We start from the raw sequence: 20,096 nt of genomic DNA, 5'->3' as shown, positions 1-20,096 counted from the left end.
TTGAATCCTCTCGTTTGCAAGGCTCTTCTGATTACGGCCATTCCACCCTTAGAACGCCTGATGTTGTCTGATCTCAGAAGCTACATAGGGTTGGGTCTGGTTAGTACTTGAATGGGAGACTGTCTGGGAATACCAGGTGTTGTAAGCTTTTCCAATCCTGCAAACAATTAAAGCTTACATTTCCATGTTATTTACATCTTTTGCACAAATTTGTAGTTGAAACTCTTTTGTGTTATAAATGTTGATGTGGGTTGGGTCTGGTTAGTACTTGAATGGGAGACTGTCTGGGAATACCAGGTGTTGTAAGCTTTTCCAATCCTGCAAACAATTAAAGCTTACATTTCCATGTTATTTACATCTTTTGCACAAATTTGTAGTTGAAACTCTTTTGTGTTATAAATGTTGATGTGGGTTGGGTCTGGTTAGTACTTGAATGGGAGACTGTCTGGGAATACCAGGTGTTGTAAGCTTTTCCAATCCTGCAAACAATTAAAGCTTACATTTCCATGTTATTTACATCTTTTGCACAAATTTGTAGTTGAAACTCTTTTGTGTTGTAAATGTTGATGTGTTGAAATGGAATGCTTTTGCTTGGTTTTGAACAAATATGGTCTTAGCTATGAAATTTGAATCCTCTAGTTTGCAAGGTTCTTCTGCTTATGGCAATTCCACCCTTAGAATGCCTGATCTCGTCTGATCTCAGAAGCTACCTAGGGTTGGGCCTGGTTAGTACTTGAATGGGAGACTGTCTGGGAATACCAGGTGTTGTAAGCTTTTCCAATCCTGCAAACAATTAAAGCTTACATTTCCATGTTATTTACATCTTTTGCACAAATTTGTAGTTGAAACTCTTTTGTGTTGTAAATGTTGATGTGTTGAAATGGAATGCTTTTGCTTGGTTTTGAACAAATATGGTCTTAGCTATGAAATTTGAATCCTCTAGTTTGGAAGGTGCTTCTGCTTACGGCCATTCCACCCTTAGAATGCCTGATCTCGTCTGATCTCAGAAGCTACCTAGGGTTGGGCCTGGTTAGTACTTGAATGGGAGACTGTTTGGGAAAACCAGGTGTTGTAAGCTTTTCCAATCCTGCAAACAATTAAAGCTTACATTTCCATGTTATTTACATCTTTTGCACAAATTTGTAGTTGAAACTCTTTTGTGTTGTAAATGTTGATGTGTTGAAATGGAATGCTTTTGCTTGGTTTTGAACAAATATGGTCTTAGCTATGAAATTTGAATCCTCTAGTTTGAAAGGTGCTTCTGCTTACGGCCATTCCACCCTTAGAATGCCTGATCTTGTCTGATCTCAGAAACTACCTAGAGTTGGGCCTGGTTAGTACTTGAATGGGAGACTGTCTGGGAATATCAGGTGTTGTAAGCTTTTCCAATCCTGCAAACAATTAAAGCTTACATTTCCATGTTATTTACATCTTTTGCACAAATTTGTAGTTGAAACTCTTTTGTGTTGTAAATGTTGATGTGTTGAAATGGAATGCTTTGTGTTGTAAATGTTGATGTGTTGAAATGGAATGCTTTTGCTTGGTTTTGAACAAATATGGTCTTAGCTATGAAATTTGAATCCTCTAGTTTGCTAAGTGCTTGTGCTTACGGCCATTCCACCCTTAGAATGCCTGATCTCGTCTGATCTCAGAAGCTACCATTGGGTTGGTCCTGGTTAGTACTTGAATGGGAGACTGTCTGGGAATACCAGGTGTTGTAAGCTTTTCCAATCCTGCAAACAATTAAAGCTTACATTTCCATGTTATTTACATCTTTTGCACAAATTTGTAGTTGAAACTCTTTTGTGTTATTAATGTTGATGTGGGTTGGGTCTGGTTAGTACTTGAATGGGAGACTGTCTGGGAATACCAGGTGTTGTAAGCTTTTCCAATCCTGCAAACAATTAAAGCTTACATTTCCATGTTATTTACATCTTTTGCACAAATTTGTAGTTGAAACTCTTTTGTGTTGTAAATGTTGATGTGTTGAAATGGAATGCTTTTGCTTGGTTTTGAACAAATATGGTCTTAGCTATGAAATTTGAATCCTCTACTTTGCAAGGTCCTTCTGCTTACGGCCATTCCACCCTTAGAATGCCTGATCTTGTCTGATCTCAGAAGCTACCTAGGGTTGGGCCTGGTTAGTACTTGAATGGCAGACTGTCTGGGAATACCAGGTGTTGTAAGCTTTTCCAATCCTGCAAACAATTAAAGCTTACATTTCCATGTTATTTACATCTTTTGCAGAAATTTGTAGTTGAAACTCTTTTGTGTTGTAAATGTTGTGTTGAAATGGAATGCTTTTTTAAACAAATATGGTCTTAGCTATGAAATTTGAATCCTCTAGTTTGCAAGGCTCTTCTGCTTACGGCAATTCCACCCTTAGAATGCCTGATCTCGTCTGATCTCAGAAGCTACCTAGGGTTGGGCACGTTTAGTACTTGAATGGGAGACTGTCTGGGAATACCAGGTGTTGTAAGCTTTTCCAATCCTGCAAACAATTAAAGCTTACATTTCCATGTTATTTACATCTTTTGCACAAATTTGTAGTTGAAACTCTTTTGTGTTGTAAATGTTGATGTGTTGAAATGGAATGCTTTTGCTTGGTTTTGAACAAATATGGTCTTAGCTATGAAATTTGAATCCTCTAGTTTGAAAGGTGCTTCTGCTTACGGCCATTCCACCCTTAGAATGCCTGATCTTGTCTGATCTCAGAAACTACCTAGAGTTGGGCCTGGTTAGTACTTGAATGGGAGACTGTCTGGGAATATCAGGTGTTGTAAGCTTTTCCAATCCTGCAAACAATTAAAGCTTACATTTCCATGTTATTTACATCTTTTGCACAAATTTGTAGTTGAAACTCTTTTGTGTTGTAAATGTTGATGTGTTGAAATGGAATGCTTTGTGTTGTAAATGTTGATGTGTTGAAATGGAATGCTTTTGCTTGGTTTTGAACAAATATGGTCTTAGCTATGAAATTTGAATCCTCTAGTTTGCTAAGTGCTTGTGCTTACGGCCATTCCACCCTTAGAATGCCTGATCTCGTCTGATCTCAGAAGCTACCATTGGGTTGGGCCTGGTTAGTACTTGAATGGGAGACTGTCTGGGAATACCAGGTGTTGTAAGCTTTTCCAATCCTGCAAACAATTAAAGCTTACATTTCCATGTTATTTACATCTTTTGCATAAATTTGTAGTTGAAACTCTTTTGTGTTATTAATGTTGATGTGGGTTGGGTCTGGTTAGTACTTGAATGGGAGACTGTCTGGGAATACCAGGTGTTGTAAGCTTTTCCAATCCTGCAAACAATTAAAGCTTACATTTCCATGTTATTTACATCTTTTGCACAAATTTGTAGTTGAAACTCTTTTGTGTTGTAAATGTTGATGTGTTGAAATGGAATGCTTTTGCTTGGTTTTGAACAAATATGGTCTTAGCTATGAAATTTGAATCCTCTACTTTGCAAGGTCCTTCTGCTTACGGCCATTCCACCCTTAGAATGCCTGATCTTGTCTGATCTCAGAAGCTACCTAGGGTTGGGCACGTTTAGTACTTGAATGGGAGACTGTCTGGGAATACCAGGTGTTGTAAGCTTTTCCAATCCTGCAAACAATTAAAGCTTACATTTCCATGTTATTTACATCTTTTGCACAAATTTGTAGTTGAAACTCTTTTGTATTGTAAATGTTGATGTGTTGAAATGGAATGCTTTTGCTTGGTTTTGAACAAATATGGTCTTAGCTATGAAATTTGAATCCTCTAGTTTGGAAGGTGTTTTTGCTTACGACCATTCCACCCTTAGAATGCCTGATCTCATCTGATCTCAGAAGCTACCTAGAGTTGGGCCTGGTTAGTACTTGAATGGGAGACTGTCTGGGAATATCAGGTGTTGTAAGCTTTTCCAATCCTGCAAACAATTAAAGCTTACATTTCCATGTTATTTACATCTTTTGCACAAATTTGTAGTTGAAACTCTTTTGTGTTGTAAATGTTGATGTCTTGAAATGGAATGCTTTTACTTGGTTTCGAACAAATATGGTCTTATCTATGAAATTTGAATCCTCTCGTTTGCAAGGCTCTTCTGATTACGGCCATTCCACCCTGAGAACGCCTGATGTTGTCTGATCTCAGAAGCTACATAGGGTTGGGTCTGGTTAGTACTTGAATGGGAGACTGTCTGGGAATACCAGGTGTTGTAAGCTTTTCCAATCCTGCAAACAATTAAAGCTTACATTTCCATGTTATTTACATCTTTTGCACAAATTTGTAGTTGAAACTCTTTTGTGTTATAAATGTTGATGTGGGTTGGGTCTGGTTAGTACTTGAATGGGAGACTGTCTGGGAATACCAGGTGTTGTAAGCTTTTCCAATCCTGCAAACAATTAAAGCTTACATTTCCATGTTATTTACATCTTTTGCACAAATTTGTAGTTGAAACTCTTTTGTGTTATAAATGTTGATGTGGGTTGGGTCTGGTTAGTACTTGACTGGGAGACTGTCTGGGAATACCAGGTGTTGTAAGCTTTTCCAATCCTGCAAACAATTAAAGCTTACATTTCCATGTTATTTACATCTTTTGCACAAATTTGTAGTTGAAACTCTTTTGTGTTGTAAATGTTGATGTGTTGAAATGGAATGCTTTTGCTTGGTTTTGAACAAATATGGTCTTAGCTATGAAATTTGAATCCTCTAGTTTGAAAGGTGCTTCTGCTTACGGCCATTCCACCCTTAGAATGCCTGATCTCGTCTGATCTCAGAAGCTACCTAGGGTTGGGCCTGGTTAGTACTTGAATGGGAGACTGTCTGGGAATACCAGGTGTTGTAAGCTTTTCCAATCCTGCAAACAATTAAAGCTTACATTTCCATGTTATTTACATCTTTTGCACAAATTTGTAGTTGAAACTCTTTTGTGTTGTAAATGTTGATGTGTTGAAATGGAATGCTTTGTGTTGTAAATGTTGATGTGTTGAAATGGAATGCTTTTGCTTGGTTTTGAACAAATATGGTCTTAGCTATGAAATTTGAATCCTCTAGTTTGCAAGGTGCTTCTGCTTACGGCCATTCCACCCTTAGAATGCCTGATCTCGTCTGATCTCAGAAGCTACCATTGGGTTGGTCCTGGTTAGTACTTGAATGGGAGACTGTCTGGGAATACCAGGTGTTGTAAGCTTTTCCAATCCTGCAAACAATTAAAGCTTACATTTCCATGTTATTTACATCTTTTGCACAAATTTGTAGTTGAAACTCTTTTGTGTTATTAATGTTGATGTGGGTTGGGTCTGGTTAGTACTTGAATGGGAGACTGTCTGGGAATACCAGGTGTTGTAAGCTTTTCCAATCCTGCAAACAATTAAAGCTTACATTTCCATGTTATTTACATCTTTTGCACAAATTTGTAGTTGAAACTCTTTTGTGTTGTAAATGTTGATGTGTTGAAATGGAATGCTTTTGCTTGGTTTTGAACAAATATGGTCTTAGCTATGAAATTTGAATCCTCTACTTTGCAAGGTCCTTCTGCTTACGGCCATTCCACCCTTAGAATGCCTGATCTTGTCTGATCTCAGAAGCTACCTAGGGTTGGGCCTGGTTAGTACTTGAATGGCAGACTGTCTGGGAATACCAGGTGTTGTAAGCTTTTCCAATCCTGCAAACAATTAAAGCTTACATTTCCATGTTATTTACATCTTTTGCAGAAATTTGTAGTTGAAACTCTTTTGTGTTGTAAATGTTGTGTTGAAATGGAATGCCTTTGCTTGGTTTTGAACCAATATGGTCTTAGCTATGAAATTTGAATCCTCTAGTTTGCAAGGCTCTTCTGCTTACGGCAATTCCACCCTTAGAATGCCTGATCTCGTCTGATCTCAGAAGCTACCTAGGGTTGGGCACGTTTAGTACTTGAATGGGAGACTGTCTGGGAATACCAGGTGTTGTAAGCTTTTCCAATCCTGCAAACAATTAAAGCTTACATTTCCATGTTATTTACATCTTTTGCACAAATTTGTAGTTGAAACTCTTTTGTGTTGTAAATGTTGATGTGTTGAAATGGAATGCTTTGTGTTGTAAATGTTGATGTGTTGAAATGGAATGCTTTTGCTTGGTTTTGAACAAATATGGTCTTAGCTATGAAATTTGAATCCTCTAGTTTGCAAGGTGCTTCTGCTTACGGCCATTCCACCCTTAGAATGCCTGATCTCGTCTGATCTCAGAAGCTACCTAGGGTTGGGCCTGGTTAGTACTTGAATGGGAGACTGTCTGGGAATACCAGGTGTTGTAAGCTTTTCCAATCCTGCAAACAATTAAAGCTTACATTTCCATGTTATTTACATCTTTTGCACAAATTTGTAGTTGAAACTCTTTTGTGTTGTAAATGTTGATGTGTTGAAATGGAATGCTTTTGCTTGGTTTTGAACAAATATGGTCTTAGCTATGAAATTTGAATCCTCTAGTTTGCAAGGTGCTTCTGCTTACGGCCATTCCACCCTTAGAATGCCTGATCTCGTCTGATCTCAGAAGCTACCTAGGGTTGGGCATGGTTAGTACTTGAATGGGAGACTGTCTGGGAATACCAGGTGTTGTAAGCTTTTCCAATCCTGCAAACAATTAAAGCTTACATTTCCATGTTATTTACATCTTTTGCACAAATTTGTAGATGAAACTCTTTTGTGTTGTAAATGTTGATGTGTTGAAATGGAATGCTTTGTATTGTAAATGTTGATGTGTTGAAATGGAATGCTTTTGCTTGGTTTTGAACAAATATGGTCTTAGCTATGAAATTTGAATCCTCTAGTTTGCAAGGTGCTTCTGCTTACGGCCATTCCACCCTTAGAATGCCTGATCTCGTCTGATCTCAGAAGCTACCTAGGGTTGGGCCTGGTTAGTACTTGAATGGGAGACTGTCTGGGAATATCAGGTGTTGTAAGCTTTTCCAATCCTGCAAACAATTAAAGCTTACATTTCCATGTTATTTACATCTTTTGCACAAATTTGTAGTTGAAACTCTTTTGTGTTGTAAATGTTGATGTGTTGAAATGGAATGCTTTTGCTTGGTTTTGAACAAATATGGTCTTAGCTATGAAATTTGAATCCTCTAGTTTGCAAGGTGCTTCTGCTTACGGCCATTCCACCCTTAGAATGCCTGATCTCGTCTGATCTCAGATGCTACCTAGGGTTGGGCCTGGTTAGTACTTGAATGGGAGACTGTCTGGGAATACCAGGTGTTGTAAGCTTTTCCAATCCTGCAAACAATTAAAGCTTACATTTCCATGTTATTTACATCTTTTGCACAAATTTGTAGATGAAACTCTTTTGTGTTGTAAATGTTGATGTGTTGAAATGGAATGCTTTGTATTGTAAATGTTGATGTGTTGAAATGGAATGCTTTTGCTTGGTTTTGAACAAATATGGTCTTAGCTATGAAATTTGAATCCTCTAGTTTGCAAGGTGCTTCTGCTTATGGCCATTCCACCCTTAGAATGCCTGATCTCATCTGATCTCAGAAGCTACCTAGGGTTGGGCCTGGTTAGTACTGGAATGGGAGACTGTCTGGGAATACCAGGTGTTGTAAGCTTTTCCAATCCTGCAAACAATTAAAGCTTACATTTCCATGTTATTTACATCTTTTGCACAAATTTGTAGTTGAAACTCTTTTGTGTTGTAAATGTTGATGTGTTGAAATGGAATGCTTTTGCTTGGTTTTGAACAAATATGGTCTTAGCTATGAAATTTGAATCCTCTAGTTTGCAAGGTGCTTCTGCTTACGGCCATTCCATCCTTAGAATGCCTGATCTCGTCTGATCTCAAAAGCTACCTAGGGTTGGGCCTGGTTAGTACTTGAATGGGAGACTGTCTGGGAATACCAGGTGTTGTAAGCTTTTCCAATCCTGCAAACAATTAAAGCTTACATTTCCATGTTATTTACATCTTTTGCACAAATTTGTAGTTGAAACTCTTTTGTGTTGTAAATGTTGATGTGTTGAAATGGAATGCTTTTGCTTGGTTTTGAACAAATATGGTCTTAGCTATGAAATTTGAATCCTCTAGTTTGCAAGGTGCTTCTGCTTACGGCCATTCCACCCTTAGAATGCCTGATCTCGACTGATCTCAGAAGCTACGTAGGGTTGGGCCTGGTTAGTAACTGAATGGGAGACTGTCTGGGAATATCAGGTGTTGTAAGCTTTTCCAATCCTGCAAACAATTAAAGCTTACATTTCCATGTTATTTACATCTTTTGCACAAATTTGTAGTTGAAACTCTTTTGTGTTGTAAATGTTGATGTGTTGAAATGGAATGCTTTTGCTTGGTTTTGAACAAATATGGTCTTAGCTATGAAATTTGAATCCTCTAGTTTGCAAGGTGCTTCTGCTTACGGCCATTCCACCCTTAGAATGCCTGATCTCGTCTGATCTCAGAAGCTACCTAGGGTTGGGCCTGGTTAGTACTTGAATGGGAGACTGTCTGGGAATACCAGGTGTTGTAAGCTTTTCCAATCCTGCAAACAATTAAAGCTTACATTTCCATGTTATTTACATCTTTTGCACAAATTTGTAGTTGAAACTCTTTTGTGTTATAAATGTTGATGTGGGTTGGGTCTGGTTAGTACTTGAATGGGAGACTGTCTGGGAATACCAGGTGTTGTAAGCTTTTCCAATCCTGCAAACAATTAAAGCTTACATTTCCATGTTATTTACATCTTTTGCACAAATTTGTAGTTGAAACTCTTTTGTGTTATAAATGTTGATGTGGGTTGGGTCTGGTTAGTACTTGAATGGGAGACTGTCTGGGAATACCAGGTGTTGTAAGCTTTTCCAATCCTGCAAACAATTAAAGCTTACATTTCGATGTTATTTACATCTTTTGCACAAATTTGTAGTTGAAACTCTTTTGTGTTGTAAATGTTGATGTGTTGAAATGGAATGCTTTTGCTTGGTTTTGAACAAATATGGTCTTAGCTATGAAATTTGAATCCTCTAGTTTGCAAGGTTCTTCTGCTTATGGCAATTCCACCCTTAGAATGCCTGATCTCGTCTGATCTCAGAAGCTACCTAGGGTTGGGCCTGGTTAGTACTTGAATGGGAGACTGTCTGGGAATACCAGGTGTTGTAAGCTTTTCCAATCCTGCAAACAATTAAAGCTTACATTTCCATGTTATTTACATCTTTTGCACAAATTTGTAGATGAAACTCTTTTGTGTTGTAAATGTTGATGAGTTGAAATGGAATGCTTTGTATTGTAAATGTTGATGTGTTGAAATGGAATGCTTTTGCTTGGTTTTGAACAAATCTGGTCTTAGCTATGAAATTTGAATCCTCTAGTTTGCAAGGTGCTTCTGCTTATGGCCATTCCACCCTTAGAATGCCTGATCTCGTCTGATCTCAGAAGCTACCTAGGGTTGGGCACGGTTAGTACTTGAATGGGAGACTGTCTGGGAATACCAGGTGTTGTAAGCTTTTCCAATCCTGCAAACAATTAAAGCTTACATTTCCATGTTATTTACATCTTTTGCACAAATTTGTAGATGAAACTCTTTTGTGTTGTAAATGTTGATGTGTTGAAATGGAATGCTTTGTATTGTAAATGTTGATGTGTTGAAATGGAATGCTTTTGCTTGGTTTTGAACAAATATGGTCTTAGCTATGAAATTTGAATCCTCTAGTTTGCAAGGTGCTTCTGCTTACGGCCATTCCACCCTTAGAATGCCTGATCTCGTCTGATCTCAGAAGCTACCTAGGGTTGGGCACGGTTAGTACTTGAATGGGAGACTGTCTGGGAATACCAGGTGTTGTAAGCTTTTCCAATCCTGCAAACAATTAAAGCTTACATTTCCATGTTATTTACATCTTTTGCACAAATTTGTAGATGAAACTCTTTTGTGTTGTAAATGTTGATGTGTTGAAATGGAATGCTTTTGCTTGGTTTTGAACAAATATGGTCTTAGCTATGAAATTTGAATCCTCTAGTTTGCAAGGTGCTTCTGCTTACGGCCATTCCACCCTTAGAATGCCTGATCTCGTCTGATCTCAGAAGCTACCTAGGGTTGGGCCTGGTTAGTACTTGAATGGGAGACTGTCTGGGAATACCAGGTGTTGTAAGCTTTTCCAATCCTGCAAACAATTAAAGCTTACATTTCCATGTTATTTACATCTTTTGCACAAATTTGTAGTTGAAACTCTTTTGTGTTGTAAATGTTGATGTGTTGAAATGGAATGCTTTTGCTTGGTTTTGAACAAATATGGTCTTAGCTATGAAATTTGAATCCTCTAGTTTGAAAGGTGCTTCTGCTTACGGCCATTCCACCCTTAGAATGCCTGATCTCGTCTGATCTCAGAAGCTACCTAGGGTTGGGCCTGGTTAGTACTTGAATGGGAGACTGTCTGGGAATATCAGGTGTTGTAAGCTTTTCCAATCCTGCAAACAATTAAAGCTTACATTTCCATGTTATTTACATCTTTTGCACAAATTTGTAGATGAAACTCTTTTGTGTTGTAAATGTTGATGTGTTGAAATGGAATGCTTTGTGTTGTAAATGTTGATGTGTTGAAATGGAATGCTTTTGCTTGGTTTTGAACAAATATGGTCTTAGCTATGAAATTTGAATCCTCTAGTTTGCAAGGTGCTTCTGCTTACGGCCATTCCACCCTTAGAATGCCTGATCTCGTCTGATCTCAGAAGCTACCTAGGGTTGGGCCTGGTTAGTACTTGAATGGGAGACTGTCTGGGAATACCAGGTGTTGTAAGCTTTTCCAATTCTGCAAACAATTAAAGCTTACATTTCCATGTTATTTACATCTTTTGCACAAATTTGTAGTCGAAACTCTTTTGTGTTGTAAATGTTGATGTGTTGAAATGGAATGTTTTTGCTTGGTTTTGAACAAATATGGTCTTATCTATGAAATTTGAATCCTCTAGTTTGCAAGGCTCTTCTGCTTACGGCAATTCCACCCTTAGAATGCCTGATCTCGTCTGATCTCAGAAGCTACTTAGGGTTGGGCCTGGTTAGTACTTGAATGGGAGACTGTCTGGGAATACTAGGTGTTGTAAGCTTTTCCAATCCTGCAAACAATTAAAGCTTACATTTCCATGTTATTTACATCTTTTGCACAAATTTGTAGATGAAACTCTTTTGTGTTGTAAATGTTGATGTGTTGAAATGGAATGCTTTTGCTTGGTTTTGAACAAATATGGTCTTAGCTATGAAATTTGAATCCTCTAGTTTGCAAGGTGCTTCTGCTTACGGCCATTCCACCCTTAGAATGCCTGATCTCGTCTGATCTCAGAAGCTACCTAGGGTTGGGCCTGGTTAGTACTTGAATGGGAGACTGTCTGGGAATATCAGGTGTTGTAAGCTTTTCCAATCCTGCAAACAATTAAAGCTTACATTTCCATGTTATTTACATCTTTTGCACAAATTTGTAGATGAAACTCTTTTGTGTTGTAAATGTTGATGTGTTGAAATGGAATGCTTTGTGTTGTAAATGTTGATGTGTTGAAATGGAATGCTTTTGCTTGGTTTTGAACAAATATGGTCTTAGCTATGAAATTTGAATCCTCTAGTTTGCAAGGTGCTTCTGCTTACGGCCATTCCACCCTTAGAATGCCTGATCTCGTCTGATCTCAGAAGCTACCTAGGGTTGGGCCTGGTTAGTACTTGAATGGGAGACTGTCTGGGAATACCAGGTGTTGTAAGCTTTTCCAATCCTGCAAACAATTAAAGCTTACATTTCCATGTTATTTACATCTTTTGCACAAATTTGTAGTTGAAACTCTTTTGTGTTGTAAATGTTGATGTGTTGAAATGGAATGCTTTTGCTTGGTTTTGAACAAATATGGTCTTAGCTATGAAATTTGAATCCTCTAGTTTGGAAGGTGCTTCTGCTTACGGCCCTTCCACCCTTAGAATGCCTGATCTCGTCTGATCTCAGAAGCTACCTAGGGTTGGGCCTGGTTAGTACTTGAATGGGAGACTGTCTGGGAATACCAGGTGTTTTAAGCTTTTCCAATCCTGCAAACAATTAAAGCTTACATTTCCATGTTATTTACATCTTTTGCACAAATTTGTAGATGAAACTCTTTTGTGTTGTAAATGTTGATGTGTTGAAATGGAATGCTTTGTGTTGTAAATGTTGATGTGTTGAAATGGAATGCTTTTGCTTGGTTTTGAACAAATATGGTCTTAGCTATGAAATTTGAATCCTCTAGTTTGCAAGGTGCTTCTGCTTACGGCCATTCCACCCTTAGAATGCCTGATCTCGACTGATCTCAGAAGCTACGTAGGGTTGGGCCTGGTTAGTAATTGAATGGGAGACTGTCTGGGAATATCAGGTGTTGTAAGCTTTTCCAATCCTGCAAACAATTAAAGCTTACATTTCCATGTTATTTACATCTTTTGCACAAATTTGTAGTTGAAACTCTTTTGTGTTGTAAATGTTGATGTGTTGAAATGGAATGCTTTTGCTTGGTTTTGAACAAATATGGTCTTAGCTATGAAATTTGAATCCTCTAGTTTGTAAGGTGCTTCTGCTTACGGCCATTCCACCCTTAGAATGCCTGATCTCGTCTGATCTCAGAAGCTACCTAGGGTTGGGCACGGTTAGTACTTGAATGGGAGACTGTCTGGGAATACCAGGTGTTGTAAGCTTTTCCAATCCTGCAAACAATTAAAGCTTACATTTCCATGTTATTTACATCTTTTGCACAAATTTGTAGATGAAACTCTTTTGTGTTGTAAATGTTGATGTGTTGAAATGGAATGCTTTGTATTGTAAATGTTGATGTGTTAAAATGGAATGCTTTTGCTTGGTTTTGAACAAATATGGTCTTAGCTATGAAATTTGAATCCTCTAGTTTGCAAGGTGCTTCTGCTTACGGCCATTCCACCCTTAGAATGCCTGATCTCGTCTGATCTCAGAAGCTACCTAGGGTTGGGCACGGTTAGTACTTGAATGGGAGACTGTCTGGGAATACCAGGTGTTGTAAGCTTTTCCAATCCTGCAAACAATTAAAGCTTACATTTCCATGTTATTTACATCTTTTGCACAAATTTGTAGATGAAACTCTTTTGTGTTGTAAATGTTGATGTGTTGAAATGGAATGCTTTGTATTGTAAATGTTGATGTGTTGAAATGGAATGCTTTTGCTTGGTTTTGAACAAATATGGTCTTAGCTATGAAATTTGAATCCTCTAGTTTGCAAGGTGCTTCTGCTTACGGCCATTCCACCCTTAGAATGCCTGATCTCGTCTGATCTCAGAAGCTACCTAGGGTTGGGCACGGTTAGTACTTGAATGGGAGACTGTCTGGGAATACCAGGTGTTGTAAGCTTTTCCAATCCTGCAAACAATTAAAGCTTACATTTCCATGTTATTTACATCTTTTGCACAAATTTGTAGATGAAACTCTTTTGTGTTGTAAATGTTGATGTGTTGAAATGGAATGCTTTTGCTTGGTTTTGAACAAATATGGTCTTAGCTATGAAATTTGAATCCTCTAGTTTGCAAGGTGCTTCTGCTTACGGCCATTCCACCCTTAGAATGCCTGATCTCGTCTGATCTCAGAAGCTACCTAGGGTTGGGCCTGGTTAGTACTTGAATGGGAGACTGTCTGGGAATACCAGGTGTTGTAAGCTTTTCCAATCCTGCAAACAATTAAAGCTTACATTTCCATGTTATTTACATCTTTTGCACAAATTTGTAGTTGAAACTCTTTTGTGTTGTAAATGTTGATGTGTTGAAATGGAATGCTTTTGCTTGGTTTTGAACAAATATGGTCTTAGCTATGAAATTTGAATCCTCTAGTTTGCAAGGTGCTTCTGCTTACGGCCATTCCACCCTTAGAATGCCTGATCTCGTCTGATCTCAGAAGCTACCTAGGGTTGGGCCTGGTTAGTACTTGAATGGGAGACTGTCTGGGAATATCAGGTGTTGTAAGCTTTTCCAATCCTGCAAACAATTAAAGCTTACATTTCCATGTTATTTACATCTTTTGCACAAATTTGTAGATGAAACTCTTTTGTGTTGTAAATGTTGATGTGTTGAAATGGAATGCTTTGTGTTGTAAATGTTGATGTGTTGAAATGGAATGCTTTTGCTTGGTTTTGAACAAATATGGTCTTAGCTATGAAATTTGAATCCTCTAGTTTGCAAGGTGCTTCTGCTTACGGCCATTCCACCCTTAGAATGCCTGATCTCGTCTGATCTCAGAAGCTACCTAGGGTTGGGCCTGGTTAGTACTTGAATGGGAGACTGTCTGGGAATACCAGGTGTTGTAAGCTTTTCCAATTCTGCAAACAATTAAAGCTTACATTTCCATGTTATTTACATCTTTTGCACAAATTTGTAGTCGAAACTCTTTTGTGTTGTAAATGTTGATGTGTTGAAATGGAATGTTTTTGCTTGGTTTTGAACAAATATGGTCTTATCTATGAAATTTGAATCCTCTAGTTTGCAAGGCTCTTCTGCTTACGGCAATTCCACCCTTAGAATGCCTGATCTCGTCTGATCTCAGAAGCTACCTAGGGTTGGGCCTGGTTAGTACTTGAATGGGAGACTGTCTGGGAATATCAGGTGTTGTAAGCTTTTCCAATCCTGCAAACAATTAAAGCTTACATTTCCATGTTATTTACATCTTTTGCACAAATTTGTAGTTGAAACTCTTTTGTGTTGTAAATGTTGATGTGTTGAAATGGAATGCTTTTGCTTGGTTTTGAACAAATATGGTCTTAGCTATGAAATTTGAATCCTCTAGTTTGCAAGGTGCTTCTGCTTACGGCCATTCCACCCTTAGAATGCCTGATCTCGACTGATCTCAGAAGCTACGTAGGGTTGGGCCTGGTTAGTAATTGAATGGGAGACTGTCTGGGAATATCAGGTGTTGTAAGCTTTTCCAATCCTGCAAACAATTAAAGCTTACATTTCCATGTTATTTACATCTTTTGCACAAATTTGTAGTTGAAACTCTTTTGTGTTGTAAATGTTGATGTGTTGAAATGGAATGCTTTTGCTTGGTTTTGAACAAATATGGTCTTAGCTATGAAATTTGAATCCTCTAGTTTGCAAGGTGCTTCTGCTTACGGCCATTCCACCCTTAGAATGCCTGATCTCGTCTGATCTCAGAAGCTACCTAGGGTTGGGCACGGTTAGTACTTGAATGGGAGACTGTCTGGGAATACCAGGTGTTGTAAGCTTTTCCAATCCTGCAAACAATTAAAGCTTACATTTCCATGTTATTTACATCTTTTGCACAAATTTGTAGATGAAACTCTTTTGTGTTGTAAATGTTGATGTGTTGAAATGGAATGCTTTGTATTGTAAATGTTGATGTGTTGAAATGGAATGCTTTTGCTTGGTTTTGAACAAATATGGTCTTAGCTATGAAATTTGAATCCTCTAGTTTGCAAGGTGCTTCTGCTTACGGCCATTCCACCCTTAGAATGCCTGATCTCGTCTGATCTCAGAAGCTACCTAGGGTTGGGCACGGTTAGTACTTGAATGGGAGACTGTCTGGGAATACCAGGTGTTGTAAGCTTTTCCAATCCTGCAAACAATTAAAGCTTACATTTCCATGTTATTTACATCTTTTGCACAAATTTGTAGATGAAACTCTTTTGTGTTGTAAATGTTGATGTGTTGAAATGGAATGCTTTGTATTGTAAATGTTGATGTGTTGAAATGGAATGCTTTTGCTTGGTTTTGAACAAATATGGTCTTAGCTATGAAATTTGAATCCTCTAGTTTGCAAGGTGCTTCTGCTTACGGCCATTCCACCCTTAGAATGCCTGATCTCGTCTGATCTCAGAAGCTACCTAGGGTTGGGCACGGTTAGTACTTGAATGGGAGACTGTCTGGGAATACCAGGTGTTGTAAGCTTTTCCAATCCTGCAAACAATTAAAGCTTACATTTCCATGTTATTTACATCTTTTGCACAAATTTGTAGATGAAACTCTTTTGTGTTGTAAATGTTGATGTGTTGAAATGGAATGCTTTTGCTTGGTTTTGAACAAATATGGTCTTAGCTATGAAATTTGAATCCTCTAGTTTGCAAGGTGCTTCTGCTTATGGCCATTCCACCCTTAGAATGCCTGATCTCGTCTGATCTCAGAAGCTACCTAGGGTTGGGCCTGGTTAGTACTTGAATGGGAGACTGTCTGGGAATATCAGGTGTTGTAAGCTTTTCCAATCCTGCAAACAATTAAAGCTTACATTTCCATGTTATTTACATCTTTTGCACAAATTTGTAGATGAAACTCTTTTGTGTTGTAAATGTTGATGTGTTGAAATGGAATGCTTTGTGTTGTAAATGTTGATGTGTTGAAATGGAATGCTTTTGCTTGGTTTTGAACAAATATGGTCTTACCTATGAAATTTGAATCCTCTAGTTTGCAAGGTGCTTCTGCTTACGGCCATTCCACCCTTAGAATGCCTGATCTCGTCTGATCTCAGAAGCTACCTAGGGTTGGGCCTGGTTAGTACTTGAATGGGAGACTGTCTGGGAATACCAGGTGTTGTAAGCTTTTCCAATTCTGCAAACAATTAAAGCTTACATTTCCATGTTATTTACATCTTTTGCACAAATTTGTAGTCGAAACTCTTTTGTGTTGTAAATGTTGATGTGTTGAAATGGAATGTTTTTGCTTGGTTTTGAACAAATATGGTCTTATCTATGAAATTTGAATCCTCTAGTTTGCAAGGCTCTTCTGCTTACGGCAATTCCACCCTTAGAATGCCTGATCTCGTCTGATCTCAGAAGCTACTTAGGGTTGGGCCTGGTTAGTACTTGAATGGGAGACTGTCTGGGAATACTAGGTGTTGTAAGCTTTTCCAATCCTGCAAACAATTAAAGCTTACATTTCCATGTTATTTACATCTTTTGCACAAATTTGTAGATGAAACTCTTTTGTGTTGTAAATGTTGATGTGTTGAAATGGAATGCTTTGTGTTGTAAATGTTGATGTGTTGTAATGGAATGCTTTTGCTTGGTTTTGAACAAATATGGTCTTAGCTATGAAATTTGAATCCTCTAGTTTGCAAGGTGCTTCTGCTTACGGCCATTCCACCCTTAGAATGCCTGATCTCGTCTGATCTCAGAAGCTACCTAGGGTTGGGCCTGGTTAGTACTTGAATGGGAGACTGTCTGGGAATACCAGGTGTTGTAAGCTTTTCCAATCCTGCAAACAATTAAAGCTTACATTTCCATGTTATTTACATCTTTTGCACAAATTTGTAGTTGAAACTCTTTTGTGTTGTAAATGTTGATGTGTTGAAATGGAATGCTTTTGCTTGGTTTTGAACAAATATGGTCTTAGCTATGAAATTTGAATCCTCTAGTTTGCAAGGTGCTTCTGCTTACGGCCATTCCACCCTTAGAATGCCTGATCTCGTCTGATCTCCGAAGCTACCTAGGGTTGGGCCTGGTTAGTACTTGAATGGGAGACTGTCTGGGAATATCAGGTGTTGTAAGCTTTTCCAATCCTGCAAACAATTAAAGCTTACATTTCCATGTTATTTACATCTTTTGCACAAATTTGTAGATGAAACTCTTTTGTGTTGTAAATGTTGATGTGTTGAAATGGAATGCTTTGTGTTGTAAATGTTGATGTGTTGAAATGGAATGCTTTTGCTTGGTTTTGAACAAATATGGTCTTAGCTATGAAATTTGAATCCTCTAGTTTGCAAGGTGCTTCTGCTTACGGCCATTCCACCCTTAGAATGCCTGATCTCGTCTGATCTCAGAAGCTACCTAGGGTTGGGCCTGGTTAGTACTTGAATGGGAGACTGTCTGGGAATACCAGGTGTTGTAAGCTTTTCCAATCCTGCAAACAATTAAAGCTTACATTTCCATGTTATTTACATCTTTTGCACAAATTTGTAGTTGAAACTCTTTTGTGTTGTAAATGTTGATGTGTTGAAATGGAATGCTTTTGCTTGGTTTTGAACAAATATGGTCTTAGCTATGAAATTTGAATCCTCTAGTTTGGAAGGTGCTTCTGCTTACGGCACTTCCACCCTTAGAATGCCTGATCTCGTCTGATCTCAGAAGCTACCTAGGGTTGGGCCTGGTTAGTACTTGAATGGGAGACTGTCTGGGAATACCAGGTGTTTTAAGCTTTTCCAATCCTGCAAACAATTAAAGCTTACATTTCCATGTTATTTACATCTTTTGCACAAATTTGTAGATGAAACTCTTTTGTGTTGTAAATGTTGATGTGTTGAAATGGAATGCTTTGTGTTGTAAATGTTGATGTGTTGAAATGGAATGCTTTTGCTTGGTTTTGAACAAATATGGTCTTAGCTATGAAATTTGAATCCTCTAGTTTGCAAGGTGCTTCTGCTTACGGCCATTCCACCCTTAGAATGCCTGATCTCGTCTGATCTCAGAAGCTACCTAGGGTTGGGCTGCTTAGTACTTGAATGGGAGACTGTCTGGGAATACCAGGTGTTGTAAGCTTTTCCAATCCTGCAAACAATTAAAGCTTACATTTCCATGTTATTTACATCTTTTGCACAAATTTGTAGTTGAAACTCTTTTGTGTTGTAAATGTTGATGTGTTGAAATGGAATGCTTTTGCTTGGTTTTGAACAAATATGGTCTTAGCTATGAAATTTGAATCCTCTAGTTTGCAAGGTGCTTCTGCTTACGGCCATTCCACCCTTAGAATGCCTGATCTCGTCTGATCTCAGAAGCTACCTAGGGTTGGGCCTGGTTAGTACTTGAATGGGAGACTGTCTGGGAATACCAGGTGTTGTAAGCTTTTCCAATCCTGCAAACAATTAAAGCTTACATTTCCATGTTATTTACATCTTTTGCACAAATTTGTAGTTGAAACTCTTTTGTGTTGTAAATGTTGATGTGTTGAAATGGAATGCTTTTGCTTGGTTTTGAACAAATATGGTCTTAGCTATGAAATTTGAATCCTCTAGTTTGCAAGGTGCTTCTGCTTACGGCCATTCCACCCTTAGAATGCCTGATCTCGTCTGATCTCAGAAGCTACCTAGGGTTGGGCCTGGTTAGTACTTGAATGGGAGACTGTCTGGGAATATCAGGTGTTGTAAGCTTTTCCAATCCTGCAAACAATTAAAGCTTACATTTCCATGTTATTTACATCTTTTGCACAAATTTGTAGTTGAAACTCTTTTGTGTTGTAAATGTTGATGTGTTGAAATGGAATGCTTTTGCTTGGTTTTGAACAAATATGGTCTTAGCTATGAAATTTGAATCCTCTAGTTTGCAAGGTGCTTCTGCTTACGGCCATTCCACCCTTAGAATGCCTGATCTCGTCTGATCTCAGAAGCTACCTAGGGTTGGGCCTGGTTAGTACTTGAATGGGAGACTGTCTGGGAATATCAGGTGTTGTAAGCTTTTCCAATCCTGCAAACAATTAAAGCTTACATTTCCATGTTATTTACATCTTTTGCACAAATTTGTAGATGAAACTCTTTTGTGTTGTAAATGTTGATGTGTTGAAATGGAATGCTTTGTGTTGTAAATGTTGATGTGTTGAAATGGAATGCTTTTGCTTGGTTTTGAACAAATATGATCTTAGCTATGAAATTTGAATCCTCTAGTTTGCAAGGTGCTTCTGCTTACGGCCATTCCACCCTTAGAATGCCTGATCTCGTCTGATCTCAGAAGCTACCTAGGGCTGGGCTTGGTTAGTACTTGAATGGGAGACTGTCTGGGAATACCAGGTGTTGTAAGCTTTTCCAATCCTGCAAACAATTAAAGCTTACATTTCCATGTTATTTACATCTTTTGCACAAATTTGTAGTTGAAACTCTTTTGTGTTGTAAATGTTGATGTGTTGAAATGGAATGCTTTTGCTTGGTTTTGAACAAATATGGTCTTAGCTATGAAATTTGAATCCTCTAGGTTTGCAAGGTGCTTCTGCCTACGGCCATTCCACCCTTAGAATGCCTGATCTCGTCTGATCTCAGAAGCTACCTAGGGTTGGGCCTGGTTAGTACTTGAATGGGAGACTGTCTGGGAATACCAGGTGTTGTAAGCTTTTCCAATCCTGCAAACAATTAAAGCTTACATTTCCATGTTATTTACATCTTTTGCACAAATTTGTAGTTGAAACTCTTTTGTGTTGTAAATGTTGATGTG

The 20,096-nt window shown here is 38.3% G+C and overlaps 59 pseudogenes; all 59 read left to right on the top strand.

Moving 5' to 3' along the window:
* The first annotated feature begins 29 nt into the window (after positions 1-29).
* LOC140568024 (5S ribosomal RNA) lies at positions 30-148 on the top strand (annotated as a pseudogene).
* A 507-nt stretch (positions 149-655) lies between these two features.
* Positions 656-774, top strand: LOC140572003 (5S ribosomal RNA; annotated as a pseudogene).
* A 185-nt stretch (positions 775-959) lies between these two features.
* On the top strand, positions 960-1,078 carry LOC140570318 (5S ribosomal RNA; annotated as a pseudogene).
* Positions 1,079-1,263: 185 nt separating this feature from the next.
* LOC140567016 (5S ribosomal RNA) lies at positions 1,264-1,382 on the top strand (annotated as a pseudogene).
* Positions 1,383-1,604: 222 nt separating this feature from the next.
* On the top strand, positions 1,605-1,724 carry LOC140567546 (5S ribosomal RNA; annotated as a pseudogene).
* Positions 1,725-2,070: 346 nt separating this feature from the next.
* On the top strand, positions 2,071-2,189 carry LOC140566651 (5S ribosomal RNA; annotated as a pseudogene).
* Positions 2,190-2,363: 174 nt separating this feature from the next.
* On the top strand, positions 2,364-2,482 carry LOC140567328 (5S ribosomal RNA; annotated as a pseudogene).
* A 185-nt stretch (positions 2,483-2,667) lies between these two features.
* LOC140567015 (5S ribosomal RNA) lies at positions 2,668-2,786 on the top strand (annotated as a pseudogene).
* Positions 2,787-3,008: 222 nt separating this feature from the next.
* LOC140566473 (5S ribosomal RNA) lies at positions 3,009-3,128 on the top strand (annotated as a pseudogene).
* A 346-nt stretch (positions 3,129-3,474) lies between these two features.
* Positions 3,475-3,593, top strand: LOC140567703 (5S ribosomal RNA; annotated as a pseudogene).
* A 185-nt stretch (positions 3,594-3,778) lies between these two features.
* LOC140571363 (5S ribosomal RNA) lies at positions 3,779-3,897 on the top strand (annotated as a pseudogene).
* Positions 3,898-4,082: 185 nt separating this feature from the next.
* LOC140567860 (5S ribosomal RNA) lies at positions 4,083-4,201 on the top strand (annotated as a pseudogene).
* Positions 4,202-4,708: 507 nt separating this feature from the next.
* On the top strand, positions 4,709-4,827 carry LOC140569791 (5S ribosomal RNA; annotated as a pseudogene).
* A 222-nt stretch (positions 4,828-5,049) lies between these two features.
* LOC140567545 (5S ribosomal RNA) lies at positions 5,050-5,169 on the top strand (annotated as a pseudogene).
* A 346-nt stretch (positions 5,170-5,515) lies between these two features.
* Positions 5,516-5,634, top strand: LOC140566650 (5S ribosomal RNA; annotated as a pseudogene).
* A 182-nt stretch (positions 5,635-5,816) lies between these two features.
* Positions 5,817-5,935, top strand: LOC140567326 (5S ribosomal RNA; annotated as a pseudogene).
* A 222-nt stretch (positions 5,936-6,157) lies between these two features.
* On the top strand, positions 6,158-6,276 carry LOC140569790 (5S ribosomal RNA; annotated as a pseudogene).
* Positions 6,277-6,461: 185 nt separating this feature from the next.
* Positions 6,462-6,580, top strand: LOC140572534 (5S ribosomal RNA; annotated as a pseudogene).
* Positions 6,581-6,802: 222 nt separating this feature from the next.
* On the top strand, positions 6,803-6,921 carry LOC140570832 (5S ribosomal RNA; annotated as a pseudogene).
* A 185-nt stretch (positions 6,922-7,106) lies between these two features.
* LOC140571818 (5S ribosomal RNA) lies at positions 7,107-7,225 on the top strand (annotated as a pseudogene).
* Positions 7,226-7,447: 222 nt separating this feature from the next.
* On the top strand, positions 7,448-7,566 carry LOC140569879 (5S ribosomal RNA; annotated as a pseudogene).
* A 185-nt stretch (positions 7,567-7,751) lies between these two features.
* Positions 7,752-7,870, top strand: LOC140572708 (5S ribosomal RNA; annotated as a pseudogene).
* A 185-nt stretch (positions 7,871-8,055) lies between these two features.
* On the top strand, positions 8,056-8,174 carry LOC140566596 (5S ribosomal RNA; annotated as a pseudogene).
* Positions 8,175-8,359: 185 nt separating this feature from the next.
* Positions 8,360-8,478, top strand: LOC140569788 (5S ribosomal RNA; annotated as a pseudogene).
* A 507-nt stretch (positions 8,479-8,985) lies between these two features.
* Positions 8,986-9,104, top strand: LOC140572002 (5S ribosomal RNA; annotated as a pseudogene).
* A 222-nt stretch (positions 9,105-9,326) lies between these two features.
* On the top strand, positions 9,327-9,445 carry LOC140566214 (5S ribosomal RNA; annotated as a pseudogene).
* Positions 9,446-9,667: 222 nt separating this feature from the next.
* On the top strand, positions 9,668-9,786 carry LOC140572936 (5S ribosomal RNA; annotated as a pseudogene).
* A 185-nt stretch (positions 9,787-9,971) lies between these two features.
* Positions 9,972-10,090, top strand: LOC140569787 (5S ribosomal RNA; annotated as a pseudogene).
* A 185-nt stretch (positions 10,091-10,275) lies between these two features.
* LOC140570831 (5S ribosomal RNA) lies at positions 10,276-10,394 on the top strand (annotated as a pseudogene).
* A 222-nt stretch (positions 10,395-10,616) lies between these two features.
* Positions 10,617-10,735, top strand: LOC140569785 (5S ribosomal RNA; annotated as a pseudogene).
* Positions 10,736-10,920: 185 nt separating this feature from the next.
* On the top strand, positions 10,921-11,039 carry LOC140572619 (5S ribosomal RNA; annotated as a pseudogene).
* A 185-nt stretch (positions 11,040-11,224) lies between these two features.
* LOC140570829 (5S ribosomal RNA) lies at positions 11,225-11,343 on the top strand (annotated as a pseudogene).
* Positions 11,344-11,565: 222 nt separating this feature from the next.
* LOC140569784 (5S ribosomal RNA) lies at positions 11,566-11,684 on the top strand (annotated as a pseudogene).
* A 185-nt stretch (positions 11,685-11,869) lies between these two features.
* Positions 11,870-11,988, top strand: LOC140566917 (5S ribosomal RNA; annotated as a pseudogene).
* A 222-nt stretch (positions 11,989-12,210) lies between these two features.
* LOC140566225 (5S ribosomal RNA) lies at positions 12,211-12,329 on the top strand (annotated as a pseudogene).
* A 185-nt stretch (positions 12,330-12,514) lies between these two features.
* LOC140572935 (5S ribosomal RNA) lies at positions 12,515-12,633 on the top strand (annotated as a pseudogene).
* Positions 12,634-12,855: 222 nt separating this feature from the next.
* LOC140572934 (5S ribosomal RNA) lies at positions 12,856-12,974 on the top strand (annotated as a pseudogene).
* A 222-nt stretch (positions 12,975-13,196) lies between these two features.
* Positions 13,197-13,315, top strand: LOC140572933 (5S ribosomal RNA; annotated as a pseudogene).
* A 185-nt stretch (positions 13,316-13,500) lies between these two features.
* On the top strand, positions 13,501-13,619 carry LOC140569783 (5S ribosomal RNA; annotated as a pseudogene).
* Positions 13,620-13,804: 185 nt separating this feature from the next.
* On the top strand, positions 13,805-13,923 carry LOC140570828 (5S ribosomal RNA; annotated as a pseudogene).
* Positions 13,924-14,145: 222 nt separating this feature from the next.
* On the top strand, positions 14,146-14,264 carry LOC140569782 (5S ribosomal RNA; annotated as a pseudogene).
* Positions 14,265-14,449: 185 nt separating this feature from the next.
* On the top strand, positions 14,450-14,568 carry LOC140572083 (5S ribosomal RNA; annotated as a pseudogene).
* A 185-nt stretch (positions 14,569-14,753) lies between these two features.
* LOC140566224 (5S ribosomal RNA) lies at positions 14,754-14,872 on the top strand (annotated as a pseudogene).
* Positions 14,873-15,057: 185 nt separating this feature from the next.
* LOC140572931 (5S ribosomal RNA) lies at positions 15,058-15,176 on the top strand (annotated as a pseudogene).
* A 222-nt stretch (positions 15,177-15,398) lies between these two features.
* Positions 15,399-15,517, top strand: LOC140572930 (5S ribosomal RNA; annotated as a pseudogene).
* A 222-nt stretch (positions 15,518-15,739) lies between these two features.
* On the top strand, positions 15,740-15,858 carry LOC140572929 (5S ribosomal RNA; annotated as a pseudogene).
* Positions 15,859-16,043: 185 nt separating this feature from the next.
* On the top strand, positions 16,044-16,162 carry LOC140571703 (5S ribosomal RNA; annotated as a pseudogene).
* Positions 16,163-16,384: 222 nt separating this feature from the next.
* LOC140569781 (5S ribosomal RNA) lies at positions 16,385-16,503 on the top strand (annotated as a pseudogene).
* Positions 16,504-16,688: 185 nt separating this feature from the next.
* Positions 16,689-16,807, top strand: LOC140572618 (5S ribosomal RNA; annotated as a pseudogene).
* A 222-nt stretch (positions 16,808-17,029) lies between these two features.
* LOC140569780 (5S ribosomal RNA) lies at positions 17,030-17,148 on the top strand (annotated as a pseudogene).
* Positions 17,149-17,333: 185 nt separating this feature from the next.
* On the top strand, positions 17,334-17,452 carry LOC140573052 (5S ribosomal RNA; annotated as a pseudogene).
* A 222-nt stretch (positions 17,453-17,674) lies between these two features.
* On the top strand, positions 17,675-17,793 carry LOC140569779 (5S ribosomal RNA; annotated as a pseudogene).
* A 185-nt stretch (positions 17,794-17,978) lies between these two features.
* On the top strand, positions 17,979-18,097 carry LOC140567538 (5S ribosomal RNA; annotated as a pseudogene).
* Positions 18,098-18,319: 222 nt separating this feature from the next.
* On the top strand, positions 18,320-18,437 carry LOC140567782 (5S ribosomal RNA; annotated as a pseudogene).
* Positions 18,438-18,622: 185 nt separating this feature from the next.
* On the top strand, positions 18,623-18,741 carry LOC140569778 (5S ribosomal RNA; annotated as a pseudogene).
* Positions 18,742-18,926: 185 nt separating this feature from the next.
* LOC140570827 (5S ribosomal RNA) lies at positions 18,927-19,045 on the top strand (annotated as a pseudogene).
* Positions 19,046-19,230: 185 nt separating this feature from the next.
* LOC140570826 (5S ribosomal RNA) lies at positions 19,231-19,349 on the top strand (annotated as a pseudogene).
* Positions 19,350-19,571: 222 nt separating this feature from the next.
* On the top strand, positions 19,572-19,690 carry LOC140571638 (5S ribosomal RNA; annotated as a pseudogene).
* A 186-nt stretch (positions 19,691-19,876) lies between these two features.
* On the top strand, positions 19,877-19,995 carry LOC140571868 (5S ribosomal RNA; annotated as a pseudogene).
* The last annotated feature ends 101 nt before the right edge of the window (positions 19,996-20,096 follow it).

The sequence above is a fragment of the Salminus brasiliensis genome, chromosome 11 (assembly GCF_030463535.1).
Source record: "Salminus brasiliensis chromosome 11, fSalBra1.hap2, whole genome shotgun sequence".
NCBI classification, from domain to species: Eukaryota; Metazoa; Chordata; class Actinopteri; order Characiformes; family Bryconidae; genus Salminus; species Salminus brasiliensis.
The sequence above is the reverse complement of the archived record's forward strand: the minus strand, read 5'-3'. Positions and strand labels throughout refer to the sequence as shown.